The sequence below is a fragment of the Aythya marila genome (assembly GCF_965140915.1).
Source record: "Aythya marila genome assembly, chromosome: 27".
Taxonomy (NCBI): domain Eukaryota; kingdom Metazoa; phylum Chordata; class Aves; order Anseriformes; family Anatidae; genus Aythya; species Aythya marila.
The window spans coordinates 1217635-1231460 of NC_139068.1; the positions used below are offsets into that span (position 1 = coordinate 1217635).

Here is a 13826-nt window from a genome sequence, read left to right on the forward strand (position 1 = left end):
ATTTTATTGGTATGCAGAAGGTACATGACTGCAAGCTGCACAACGAACAGCTGATTTCATCGACCTAGTAGCTGGTACACCCTCACATCTCCAGACGGACAGTCAGATGAATGCAAAGAGAATGGCTTTCTAAAATAAAGCATCAAATGAGCAGTAGGAGCGGTATCAGTGTAAAAATCTCACAGCACAAAGAAGAGAGACCTGAACACACAGACCTCTTTATCAACTGAAAAACAAAAACCACCCACACAACACATTAAAACTTGCGCACTACAAGTATACACTAGACTGTGAGGCACAGATGTTTGTTGATATTAATTTGGGAGTTTACTCAGGAGCACAAGCGCGTTTAACAAGCCATTCCAAGCACACACCCATAAAGCCCTTGTAGCTGCATCTATATGCACCATGCTACAAAAAAAAAAAAAAAAGTCTATTTGGGGGAAGTTACAGGTGTTCCTATATATATTGTTGTATCCATCATGTGAAGACGTGGTTAGCAGAGTCCATCTGCACAGTTTGGGTTACATTTAGACATTTGTTTCTCAAAGTGGCTTTGATCTTTTAATTAGGAGCCCAGTATCTAAGGACATTTCAGAGTTAAAAACATATAGGCTAGCGCTCTCAAATAAATCCCTTGTCCCTCATCTTCTGCTGCAGAAGTGTAATTTCTATAGAATTACCATGGGAAATGCTATAGCAAAGTGCAGGGCCAAGTAACACAAAGCAAAGGACTGAGGCAGGGGAGGGAGGCAGTGGAAGAAGAGAAACACTAATGGACAGATGACCTGAAGGCTGGGGATTATTTCTACTTCTTCAAGTCACATGCTGTAAGTCACATAGAAGCTTTTCCCATCAGCATTGCAGCTTTCACATATGCATGAGGGAACAGAATTCCCCCTTATGTAACCAGTTCATATGCTCAAGACCAATCAGACCTGGAAGAGTTCTCTTTCCAGAAACTCACACACATCCCTATAAATACCCAGATAAAAAGAATCTCATGACTGAGAGGGGCAGAAATCAAGGCAAGCATTTCTTAAGTGTGTTATGGTGAAGGTACAAAGTAATATTTTACAAGGAAAAGCTTTGATTTTCAGAACAGCAAAAATTAACTCCATTCATCAAGGGGTCACATGAGAAAAATGAAATGCTCCTGTTGCGCTATCAGAAAGGAGAGGCTGCCAATATAAGAGCAGTCAGGACATTTAGCCCAAACCAGCGGCACCAATAAACAAGGAACCAGCTTGGAGCATCAGGAAATAATTCTACTGGCAAGCCTTGGCTTAGGAAACAGGGAGGTTGAACAAGAATCCGCTCCCGACTCTCATTGCACATGAAGAAAGAAAAGGCACGAAGAAGAAAAGGCATACACAGGAGGAGGGCTCGCCTGTCTTTTTATTTGTTATCTGCGAAGTACGAAAATAACCCAAGACAGCCAGCTCATCCATAAACATCCCCTGTAAATTTTCACCTTTCACTACACGCAGAATTATCATGCTGTAAACCCCCTGGGCTGATCTAGCTCTTCCAGTAAGCTGTGTTCCTGGATAGTAAGAATACGGTTTATCAACATAAGTACATTATACCGGAAAAGTGAATTCACACTTAGAGGGGCATAACCTTTTTCTCTGAAGAAGTTACATTCTTCACACTTTCAGTGCTAGCAGAGCACAATTAGAAACCCTTTGTCCTATAGGTCTTCATGACAATGCCCCAACAAATATCCAAAACTGCTTATTTAACAGATTCCTTTGTCTTGGGTTAAAAGTGAAAAATATATAAATACCACAATGCGTGTCGACAGCTACAGACCACCCAATTCAAGCAAGTGGTTTTATTCATGCAACCCCATGCCTCCATGTGGAAACTCCTGCCAGAAGGGGCCTTTCAGAGCTCGGTTTGTCTCTTTATCTAGCAGCAACCAAGTTCAAAAAAGCTCCACGTTCACTGCAGCTAAACTTCTTGTGTTGCAACACTCACCACGTTTACTGTTCTCTCCAATATGCTTTGTACAGGTAGACAAGCTCCTAAGGTCTCTTGCAAGTCTTGCAAATGAAATCAAAGATGATCTAGCGTTTCTTCAAAGCATAAAAGGCCATGGAAAAGAGAGGAGCAAAGGAGGGAAAAAAATAGATCTAAAGGAAATACCAATCAGCTTCCCTTTCTTTAGGGACCACTTGTAGCTCTGTTTCAATGCTACAGTTGTAAAATTTAACAAGAACAGACGTTAGCCAGCCCCACTCATCCCAGCTGCGTTCGTGACACTGACAGAGCCTTCAGCAGCTCATGGAGCTTCTGAATGGAAAACTCACCAAAGCAAAGCTGCAGCCTCCCTGGGTTCAGCACTGGCAGTTGCCTAGCCCCTTACAAGCAGATGGGCTGCTTTTGGCTGGACACACAACTGTGATTGGTGCAGCAGTTTTAAGCTGCTCTTTCCACAACCACATTGGGAGGACCATGAAGCCGGCACCAGGCAGGACAGGCGGCGGCCAGCAGCCAACACCACACATTTGGAGGCGGACAGAAGCCTGCGCAACTCGGACACCAATTCAATTTTTTCAATCCCCTTCCTTTTTCAGGCAGCAGTAGCCCACAACCGTACAACATTGCCTGTGAGAGCACAGCCTCACACCCTATCTGCTCTCCCAATGCTTTGTCAGCGAAACTTGCTGGTAAAGAGCCTCCTACAGACAGACCGGCCATCAATCACAGAAAACACTGTGCAGAAGCCTTCTGGACGAGCCTCAAGAAACAAGCCTACCTGCTCTGTGGGCGGTCACAGGAGGATGCCTTGGTGCTGAGGCCAAGAGGAGGCCTGGTCATCCTGCGCCTCGGCCCCAAGCCCTCCGCCAGCCTCCTCATGCAGATCGAGAGGCCCCCAGAACCTCCTGGGCCACGCGAGCAGAAGCTGTTTCACGACAGAAGAATTCCACACTTTAATGTGGCCTGGGCACATTAAAAAAGTTGCAGACTACAGGAACTGAGAATACTCAAAGCTACTCATAACAAGTGAAAAACAAAAACAAACACACACTGGTAGTTATTACAGCCAACTCTCTCTAACTGAAATTTATAATACAGGGTTCTTGTCTTCAAGTTAAACGTTTGATCTAAAACTGAAATATGATCTCCCAGATAAAATTCAAGTTTTTGCCAAGACATTTCACAGGAAAAATGATGGAAAGAAAGCAGACGCTTTTTCAAAAATCACTTGCAAGAACACAGTTTTGTATGGAAAATGGCAGAGGAAAGTTTCAGGGAGCACAACTGGGCCAGATTTCCCCATCCACGTTCCTACAACTCTAACGTCAGGAGTCTGAGGGCCAAGGCCAGAACCACATCCACTACTGTGACTTGGAGCACATCAGTGTCCAGATGCCCTGCCAGCACACGTTCCTGCTCCTGCACGAGCCAGTCTGCCCTTTGGCACACAGAGATAAGGCCATGGAGCAATTTTTTAATTATATATATTTATTACTAGTGTTATTATTGAAGAGCTTGATCCTTCTGTTTACCTCTTCCCTAAGAGTTACCCATCCTGATTTTTCCTAGTGAGGACTCTTTCCTGTAGCTTAGGCTCAGCTCTCTTGATCACAGGAAAAAAAAAAAAATATATAGGAAAGCTTCTGCAGGCTTCAATGCAGAAGTCAGCCAGCCCTCTTGCTACTAAAGACATTTTCTATCTTGCAGATGAGAAGCACTGCAGGTGTTTTTAAAAGAACAAATAGGAGTGTCCAAAAGCTCTTGACAAGTAGTATTTTCATGTAACCACTATTTTCTATAATCACACACTTTTAACCCTAGTTAAAAAACCTCATCAGTATGACTACAGCTTTTAAGTTTTCAGTAATTATCACAACTATTAATGTAACATCTACAAAGAGAACAATCACACTACGCATCATACGAGCAGTGGCAGACACATTTCAGTTATAGATAACTTTGTTCTGCGAAGCACCAACTTTTTCATAAAAAAAGTAGTTTTTGCTAAACACCACGAGAGCAAGCAGGAGTGAAAATAACCATTTATTTTTGCCAGAACGCAAGCTCACTGCTATGAAGGAAGGTCACAAGGAACACAAAGCACTACCCACTCTTGCACAAGGTGTGGCTGTTTTGGTCACATTATTTTTCAAGTAAACTTCATCCCTTAGGAGATCTCAGACATTATTTTGATGTAATTCTGTAACCTAGTCTCTCAGGTGCATTTGTAGAGGACTGGTTATCTCACAGTGCAACTCCTCCAGCTCTAACCCGAATCCCTAACCTAAAGCAACAGATTTAAAGACTACACATTTATTTCTCAAACACACAGAACGTGTTCAATTACATCAGACAGCTGACATTGCCTGAAGCAAGGAACAATATCCTAGTGCCCTTCCAAATTCACATTTTTCTATATTTAGGTCCTGCATATGAAACTATGCTTATCCTGTGGGGCCTGGTGGGTAAGCACTGTTACTCTGCACTTCATTTTCCCCACATGTGAAACGTGAGCCTAGCGAGATCTGATCAGCCTACACAGCACTGCACACTAAAGGCAGCAAACAGCCCAAACCTGGGAGAACAAATGGTTTGAAATCCTGGGTGTGGCGTTGGGGAAATTAGAAGAAAAAAAAAAAAAAAAAAAAAAAGCCTGTGCCTTTCTATCAGTAGATCTCCAAGCACCATACAAAGGGTTTGAAGATTCCTTATCTGCGTTTCACAGATAGGAACATTCTGTGCATAGTGACTGCCCAAGACTGAACTGTCCTGCAGCAAAAGCAATTCTCACCTTTGCAGAACTGGTTCAGTGTCTGACTCACTAGACCACACTTCCTCCTCCTAAAACAGGCTGGGTGGCCAAAGTAGCTCTTCAGAAGCGTGCAAGCAAGTTGTGGTCAAGCATTCACAAAGCAGGGGAAAGAGATCTCCTGTGAGCTCTTCACTGCCCACCAGATGAATCCAAATGACTCAAACACCAAAATCTGACACAAGGAGTTAAAAATGCATTAAGAGCAAGATTTGTGTACTTTTTAATGATTAGATCCTGTCCTACTTCCCACACTTCCACCACTGCTGAATCCGCTCATGTTTTCAGCAGAAGTCACTTGGATCACCGAATTCTGACCTACCACCGAAGACAATCTTATTTAACCTGCATGATGCGGGAGGTCAGTCTCACTAGCCTCAGGGTTTAAAATACAGCTTGGGTGCCTGTAGCAGCAGTGGTCCATAAATCTGAAGGAGAGGATGTTACAGCTGGAGACAAGATGGTTAGCAGAGATCAAAAAGACAGATTAGGAAAAGCCAATCAATCTTGCAGAAGACTAGCAGGACAAGCGCCTCTAATGGCCCTGGGTTCCCTCCATCCGCAGAGGATGGGTTTAGGTGCCAACAACGGCTGAGGAAGGCCAAGCGAGCTGCTGTGGTGCTGCTCTGCGTGGCACCTGGACACCCTCTCAAAAGCGTCGTGCCTTCAGCAGAAGGTGCTTCTCCTCCAGGGCTTACCTTTATTTACGCCCTCTACGGAGGCTCACCAGCACAGCTTCAACGTTCACAGCACATCCACAGCCAACAGGGGTCTGTGAAAAGCCAAAACCAAAGCGCTTCCAGCTGCTATGAACAGCAAGCTCTGAAATCCAGTCAGTGCCTTGAACCACTTTGCATTTTTAGGTCTTGCTTCATGCTAAAACACCAGTTAAACTTGGAGTAAGGAAAAGGGAAAGTATGGTCAATGCAATATTCCACGCTGTATACATAGACTATTTTTTTATATTATCAGATTTTATCCCAAAGCAAGATACTGTCATCCAGTTTCCACAGCAAAATCTGAAGAACAAATCTTCTTGCCAAGGGATATGAGGATCAGAAGTCTTTTCTGAAGCATCCAATTACTGTTGTTCCCTTATATCAAGGAAATTTAAGGACATTCACAAAAATACACGCACATCAGTATGTACAGAAAGATACCTCCTGCTGCTAACAGGTTGCATCTGTTCTCCTCCCAGCCTCAGAGAAGCAGCAAGGGAAGCAAGAGCAACCACAACTGCATTTTGAAACCCATCTCCCACACAGCAAGAGAGCAGCCAAGTTTGCTGCAGCTTCAGCAGTTAGTAAGTTTATTGTCTAACAAAACTAAACAGAAAACACCACGGAAACCATGGAGTGCATTATGGCCTCCTTAAGGGCCAAGCTCCAGTATATACCGAAACTACCAAGTTAATGAAGGAAAAAGGGATTAGATAAGAAAATCCAAACTCATCTGGGTAATCATTATAGACCATGAGTACCAGTGATCCAGTATTTACAGCTGTGGGTCTGGATGCTACCAGGCACTCACACTTGACTTTCACTGCAGCTACCTAAACCACAATAAAACCGTTTTGCCTTTCAACATAGCAATTACAACTGTTGCTACAGACACTGCACAAATGCAAGAGGGAATCCTTCCCGTGAAAGTGTGTAGGAGGGGCTGTATAAATACATTAACATGCAATCGCTCTGCAGAAGCGTCCGTGGCAACATCCACGTGGGACTGTTACACCAGGATGACCCGCTGGCTTCAGGCGTCACAAGCCAGACATTGCCAATAGCAGCTCTATTATGAAAGAATATAAATTAGTTAAAAATTCCAAGACATTTATATCGGAGCACACAAGGGAATGCAACTATTTTGGTAAAGCAGCACCTTGCACTGGCACAGACTGCTGCCCTTTTGGTAACTGCAGTCAGACTGTTCCCACAATACGACAGCTGGAGGGAGCATGCTGAAGCCTCAGTTCTTCCAGCAGCAGAACAGCACCACGTGTACGTGCAGAGGACTCTGTTTGCTTATTCTGGGAGAGAGCAGGCTGCTGGACTTCCACTCAAGTCAACAACAAAGAAGGCCCCGCCAACATTTCAAGAACACCTTAAGCCCACGCACCTCACCATTACCTCTCCAAAAGCCAGCTCCTGCTCTTGGGCAGCACTGCCAGCACATGCATGCCTCAAAGTCAGGGAAGGGCAAAGCTGAAAATGAACCTTTTTAGTGTTTTGGCTGAGCTCCCTTCCAACCAGGCCAGTTCACCGCAGCAGCGTGCAAACACACCGCTGTAAGGGCGAGGGCAGCCTGGTCACAACAGCAAGCGGACAGAGCTGGCAACAGCTGCTGCAACTCGCAGAAGCACCAGTGCTGAGCTTCCCTGTGGCCAGAGCCCTCGTTAATGAAGAAATAACAATCCTATCCAGCAGTAACCGGAGAGGTGGATGGAGCGGAAAGGAAAACAGCCATACACATCCACACTGCCAGGAACTTAAACCTGCACGTAAAATCTAAGCAGAGTTATTGCTGGTAGAAATTAATACCCAGCCCCAGAGCTGCATTAAGTGCCTGAACTTTTCCAGCTCCAAGCAGACTCTCTTCCCCTGTTTTGAATACTATCTTTAAAAACTACAGCTTCCCTACCCATTTTTTCCCCATTAATCACCTTTAATTAAGATAGCACAGAAGCCCCAAGAGAGGGATCAAGGCTTTGGGACCTTCCTGCTTCTCCCCACCAGCAACCATCCCTTCTGACGTACCCCCCTGGAAGGACTGGCAACTGAGGCACCAAAGGAGACCCCCAAGCCGTGACAAAGGCAATCCCCCTCCTTGGATGAGCAAGGAGGAAGAGCAGAAAAGCTGCTATCATCTTCCTCGATCCCGCTGACTTTCAACCTCTGCAGTGGAGGCAGGCAAGGCTGGGAGGAAGCTCAGGGCACAGCCTCGCTGGACCAGCAACGTGATGTTTTGCTGATCCCCGTCTCCTGCAAGGAAAAGTGGCAGGCCAAAAAGAAGCATCTTTCAGGCCACTGGCAGGACAAGGATGCCTTGAACAACCACGTCATATCCCATAAAGATATTCCAATCTGGGACAGCTCGGGAATTCTACCCCTACTTACCAGGCTTCAATACTACAATGTAAGTTAGCGATAAAGCCTTGCACTCCTTCTGAAGCCCACTGAGTTCCTAAAGATGTATTGGGAGGTACAAAAGAAGAATACAAATAGTTACGGTTTCTCCCCAGTAAGCTTCAACTTGTGGAGCAATGACACAAGCTACACCCAGCACAGATTTGGAACAGCACATGAATTTCCAAGTGCCAACGATTCTTTAAAGCTTCAATTTTAAAGACTTGTAAATAGTTTAAACCCCACAATTTTGCAGTATTTTCATCTTCTGTTGCAGATTTCTGTTTCTTCACATAACCAGAAAGACCAAGCGCGACAAGCGGTGGCTCCAGCCCCCAGCTCCAGGGGCTGCCTGCGGACCCGCAGGCCAGAAGGGCTCACCTGCACCACCACAGCAAGCCAGCTGCAGCAAAAGAGAAATGAAAAAACTAGTTTTAATGCCCAAATCCTTCTGGATTCTATAAGTAGCTACTACCATTTTTGAGGTTTAAAAAGTAAATGACATAGTAACGCCAAAAACTCAGAGAGCTGCCCTTCACACCAAAAGTATCTGAAACGTTTTCAATTAAAGTAACAGTATTAGCCCCCTCTCCTTTTATCTTTATACACGAACTTATTCAGAATTTTCTGAAGGTTTTCTTGATTTTTTTTTCCTGATAAACTTTCCAACACTTCATTTAGCTCCTCAGTATAAAAATCCTTAGATTTTTCACAGGGCACCAAGCAAATCTTTCAGTGAAGACTTTTCGGAAACTCTCATTCACTTCTTAGATAAACAAACCAAAATACTCAGCACAGAAACTTTTTCATCATTCATAGATCCGTTCATATCTGTGAAGCCATCATTTCCTGCTGTAAAACATACTCACCTTCTTCCTATGCTCTAAAAATAGTACCTACTGAATGTGGTATCTATAGAAGCACGTGGCAAGCATCGCACATTCAATTTTATTACTTGATCCCCTCTTCAGAGGAAGTTTTGTCATATCTTTAATAATCACTACAAGAGTAAATATATCACGGTCCTAATGCATTCAGACACCTAATATGAACTTTTCTTGCTTCTGTGGATCCTTCTGTTAGAAGCAGAAAATAAATTAAGCAGCAGTATTTTAAAGACATTGAGATACTTCTGGATTATCAATCCGTGATAATACACTGGGTGCAGGGGGGGTCCTTGTCTCGATCGTTACAGTGAAAAGCTTTAATCAGCCAGTCAAAGGTTAACTCAAAGCAGCCACAAAAATAAAGGAGAGAGAGGCAGTAAGAAAGAGCTAAAATAGGAAGAAAGAAGAGTACAAAAGTAGACATATGGATGTCTGGGGAGAAGGGTGATTAAATTTCCCATAAATCTTGCATACCAAGAGGTAAGATATTTTGCCTAAGCTCCCAAGAGAAACACAATTCACTCACATAGCTGAGGCTTGAAAGGATAATCATCTCCATATATATTTAGGCTGCCATGAAGGACAAGAGTTGGAGTTGCATGTGGTGGCATGGATTTCCCTTGGCACACTGAAAGCTTTCAGTACCGCATCTGACCATAACTGATGGGTGCGTTTTAGGCAGATAAAATTTGAATTGCCAGAGCTGGAGCCCTGGCCGGGACAGGGACATGAATCCTCACTCATCTGCTGCAAAGAAAAGCACCACCCTGAACAGCTACTCCATCTTTCAACAGTTACCTTTCAGATAACTGAGTTATATGAGACATAAGGAGTACCACGGTTTCAGGATGAGAGGCAAGGGAACGATTTTTACTTTATATACAGCAACATTAGGAGAAAAGCATTTGTCAACCCAACTCGTGATTTTGTATTGCACCCAACGGGTCAGAGCCTTGAACAAAAGCCAGAGGGAAAACCAAACGAGCACCGGGCGTCACTCCTGGCAACTTGCACTTGGCGGGGCAGAGCCCAGAAGGCAGCTGCTGTTCAGCAACACCCGCGTGCCTGAGGTCCTCCCATCAGCGAGGCCACCTCGCGGCATGCTGCTGGGCTCTCAAGAGCAAAGTACCGAAAAATGAAATAGCCTTGCCAGCTCTGTCATTTGCTTCTGCTTATTCACTGGGTAGCTGAGAAACCCAAGCGCTTTTGAAATGACTGAGTCAACTATTTGCCAGCTTTCTACCGCTCACTCCCGCCACTCCAAATTCTTTGAGGACTGGGGACGGCACGAGGGTTTGAGAAATAGGAAGTCTGCTAAAGTTTTCAAACCTTTTCTTCACTAGAGAAGTTTCTTTAATTAATGAGTCATCCCCACAAACACTTCCCAACAAGCTGCATCAACAGCATCTGTGAAATCAGAGAAAATCCCCTAACCCCTGCTGCCGCCGCCACCGAATTTCTGGGTGATTACTCAGGGCGCGGGGAGGCTCCGTGGGCAGAGGCAGCCCGACGGCCGCCCCCAGCCCAGCCGAGAGGCAGCGTGACTCACAGCACGGAGCAAGGGTGGAGGGGGCTGCCAGGAAAACGCTGGAACTTTTTTTTTTTTTTTTAATATATTTTTTTTCCAGCCCAGCTATTTTCAGCCCTCCAGCTCACAGCACCGCCCCGCACAGCACCGGAGACCTGGCACCGTGCCGAGACATGGCCCCGTTGTGCCCCCCCTGCCTCCAGCACCAAGTGATGCAAAGGGAAACTGCTCACCATCAGCTCGTCCCAATGGAGTACAGGACTGGGCAGGGAAGCAGCAAGAGGATAGGGCTGTGGACAGGGTTGGCGACAGGGGGACAGTGCTGGGGACAGTGGACCCCCAGGACCCTTCCGTGGTCCCCCCAGCCAAAGCACCATTCCCACTCCCGGCTTCAGCTTCTCCCACGCCTGCTTCAGCTCCTGAGAAGTCAAAGCCAGCTGTCAGAAAAACGACTGCCACTCAAGCTGAGTGACACAACGAGGGGAAAAAAAAGAAGGAAGACATTAAATTCAAGTATTTGTAAGCAAGGTTTGTTGTTCATCTCTACGGTTGATCTTTAATTTTAAAGGTGTGCTCCCAGCTGGGCAGTGATTTCCATTGTCACAGGCTGCCCTTGGGCTTTTAACGCACAGCACTTTGGTGACAGGATGACAGCAGCTGTCTCCCCAGCCAGGTGGGGGGGCTGCGGGGAGGGTGGTAAAGCAAGGATAAAATCCACACAGGAAAAGCACCATGTGCCCTGCCACCTGTGCAAACACCACCCATCAGCACCACGCTTGTATCCCATTACTCCACAGCACTGGGCACACACACGCCCCTCCCACGGCCAGAGGCTGACAACACCAAAGCAGCCAGCAGTAATTTTTTGTGCCTTTACAGCCAAAAATCAGCAGCAAAGAGGAGGAACGCAGACTAACCAATGAATTGTTCAAGCCAGGCTTGTCCTCACAGTTGCGAATGTGAAGGCACAAGCTTCAGGGGCTGACAGTGGAGGCACCTCACCCTCAAAAGCCTTTGATGGTGGCACAGGTGGGACCATCCCCTCCTGGGACAGAGCCGAGGCCCCAGGACTTCCAGGCTGGGAGACGGGAACCAAAGCAGTCAGAGACACCCTGGGTGCAACACCAGCATACAGAGGGGGCCTGGGCCACCAGGGGGGCTCCCAGGCACCACAGCACAGCCCCCTGCGAGCACACAGGGAGGTGAGCGGTTAGCTTTTGGGGAACGCTATTCAGCGGAACAATGGGAAGGCCTGGAGATGAAAAGATCCAGGCAAGACAGGCAGACATGACTCCCAAGATAGACAAGGATTTGTAGGCTGTTTTTTTTAGCAGGACAGGGCACAAGACATCTGCAGCCATCAGGACGAAGGCTCAGTACCACCAGGGAACCAACTCCCCCCGTGTCACCCAGCTGCGCCCCACCAGGGCTTCCTGCACCATGCCACAAACCAGCCCAGCGCCAGCATGGAGGAGAGGAGATCAATAAGATACTGCCCTCTTACCGGTGCAAGCGCTTGCTCATACCCACAAACCTGTATGCCATGTTAGGGTGCAGTTTAACGACAATTTGGGTGACAAAAAACAGCTTCAGCAGCTCCCAAGCCTCCTGTTGCTCAGCTCCACATTCAAGTAACCCCTGGCTGGTGCCATGGATAGTATGAGCAGGACTGTGCCAGATCAGATTGTGGCACTGAGACAGATTTTTTCTAAAAACACGCCTTTTTTTCTCCCCTATGCACGACAGGCTGAGTTCTAGGGCAGGGCCGCTTGTGCAGGGGAGATGACAACTGCAGACTCCTCACAGATCAGGCAGAGCCCACCACAGTATGGGAAAGCTCCCCATTCAAATCTAAGGAATGCTTGGATGTAACTAGAGTAAAAATCAGAGACAAATACAGGAGAATGAATGAGTTTAAGGATAGTTCGCTGGAATAAACCTAACCATCTGCAAGTCTTTGAATGACAAGGGGATTTCACCCCTTGTATCCATCAGATCTACCTCTAGGCAGCAAGTACCACGTTGTGCATATCCATGCTCGAAGCTGCCTACAAATGCCACCCTCAGCCAGCATTAGCCTATTTAAGACCACCTAGATCCATTAATTCCACTCAATCACCCAGCTGGGCAAATAAGGAACTTCCTTTACCCAGGCCTGTACCTCTTATGCTACCAAAACCATTGGGTTTTGTTGTTGTTGTTTTGTTTGTTTGTTTTTAAACACAGTATCACTGGTCTTTGACAACCTAAAGCAAGCAACAAATGGGGCAGGTATGTGGGAGTCAAGGAGTTAAACCGCATACAAAAGAATAAACTCACTTCAGCTCTGATTAAGCAGGGCACTCATAAAAACAGAGGTCAACATCAGAAAATATTTTGTGAGTCATAAGGAGAGATTACTCACCATGCACTATTCAACTTACTCATCACAGTGTGCTATGGACAGAACTGCTCACCATGTATTCATTAGGAAACCATGGCCTTTCCTTTGAGAAAAGCAGAAGGCGGGGGAAAGAGTCATACTTTCAGTTTTGTATGTAAGCCAGTGGGAGGCTGTATCTGCAACGCCAGTGCTCTCTCCTCCCACGGCCCTAATTAGACTTGTAGGGAAATACGTGTTTCACATCACCCTCCTCGGCTCTTTTAGCATCCCAACAAGCCTCAGTTTGTCAGCTGAGCTATTGTGCAAGCTCAGCAGTCTGAAGAGATCCCACTTTTCCTAATGGGCACGAAATAAGCAGCAGTCCTTAAATAAACAGGCGTTTATCAATCCAGGCACCCATTGATACAAGGGACTGGACCCTTAGCCCTGCACACAGAGCAATACTAACGCCGCTCCTTTCAGACGTGGTAAGCACACAAAAATAGCCAAGTGACTTAATGGGGGGGGTTACATCACACCGCGGTGCTCGTCAGGCTGCAGGTCTCAGCCACCTCCCAAAACCTGATCTCGGGGAGGACGATCCCTGCCACCCCTGTGCCTTCACCCCAAGTAATCAGCGGGGGCCACGAGCTTCCCCTTCCCCTTTTTCCCCCAACTCTCTTTGGGAAACGCATCTCACATCAGGAAGCAGCAAGAAAGCTGCTAACCAGAACAACCGGAGGCATTTCTGTTCCTCCCCAGGTATCCCACCTTGCTTCCTAGGAAGCCTGCAGCAGAAAGAGTGGTGAAACTAAGAAATGTTCTGCTTACGTCAAACGGAGCCGAGCTCTAAAACCACAACGGTACATACACCCTGCTGCCAACTGAAGGCTGAGCCAGCGAGGGAAAGAAAGTCTGCAGTTCAGCAGAGTACAATGTTAGCAGGCCAAACGCTGCCATGCACAAAGAGCAGGATTTATTTCCAAAGCTCCAGAGTTCATCTGCTGCCGCAAAGGCCAGAGCCGTGAGCGGCGTGCGTGTGTGTATGCATGCGTACCCACGCACACAAGCGTACACTCCCATAACATGCAGCACGATCTTTTCAACAAAACTGCAGGACAGAACATTGATT

At 46.4% G+C, this 13826-nt stretch overlaps 1 protein-coding gene across 5 annotated transcripts in view; it reads right to left on the reverse strand.

Annotated features, from left to right (window-relative positions):
• The window catches only part of DOT1L (DOT1 like histone lysine methyltransferase), a 74321-nt gene that overhangs the window by 58654 nt on the left and 1841 nt on the right, over positions 1–13826 (reverse strand). The window lies entirely within an intron of this gene.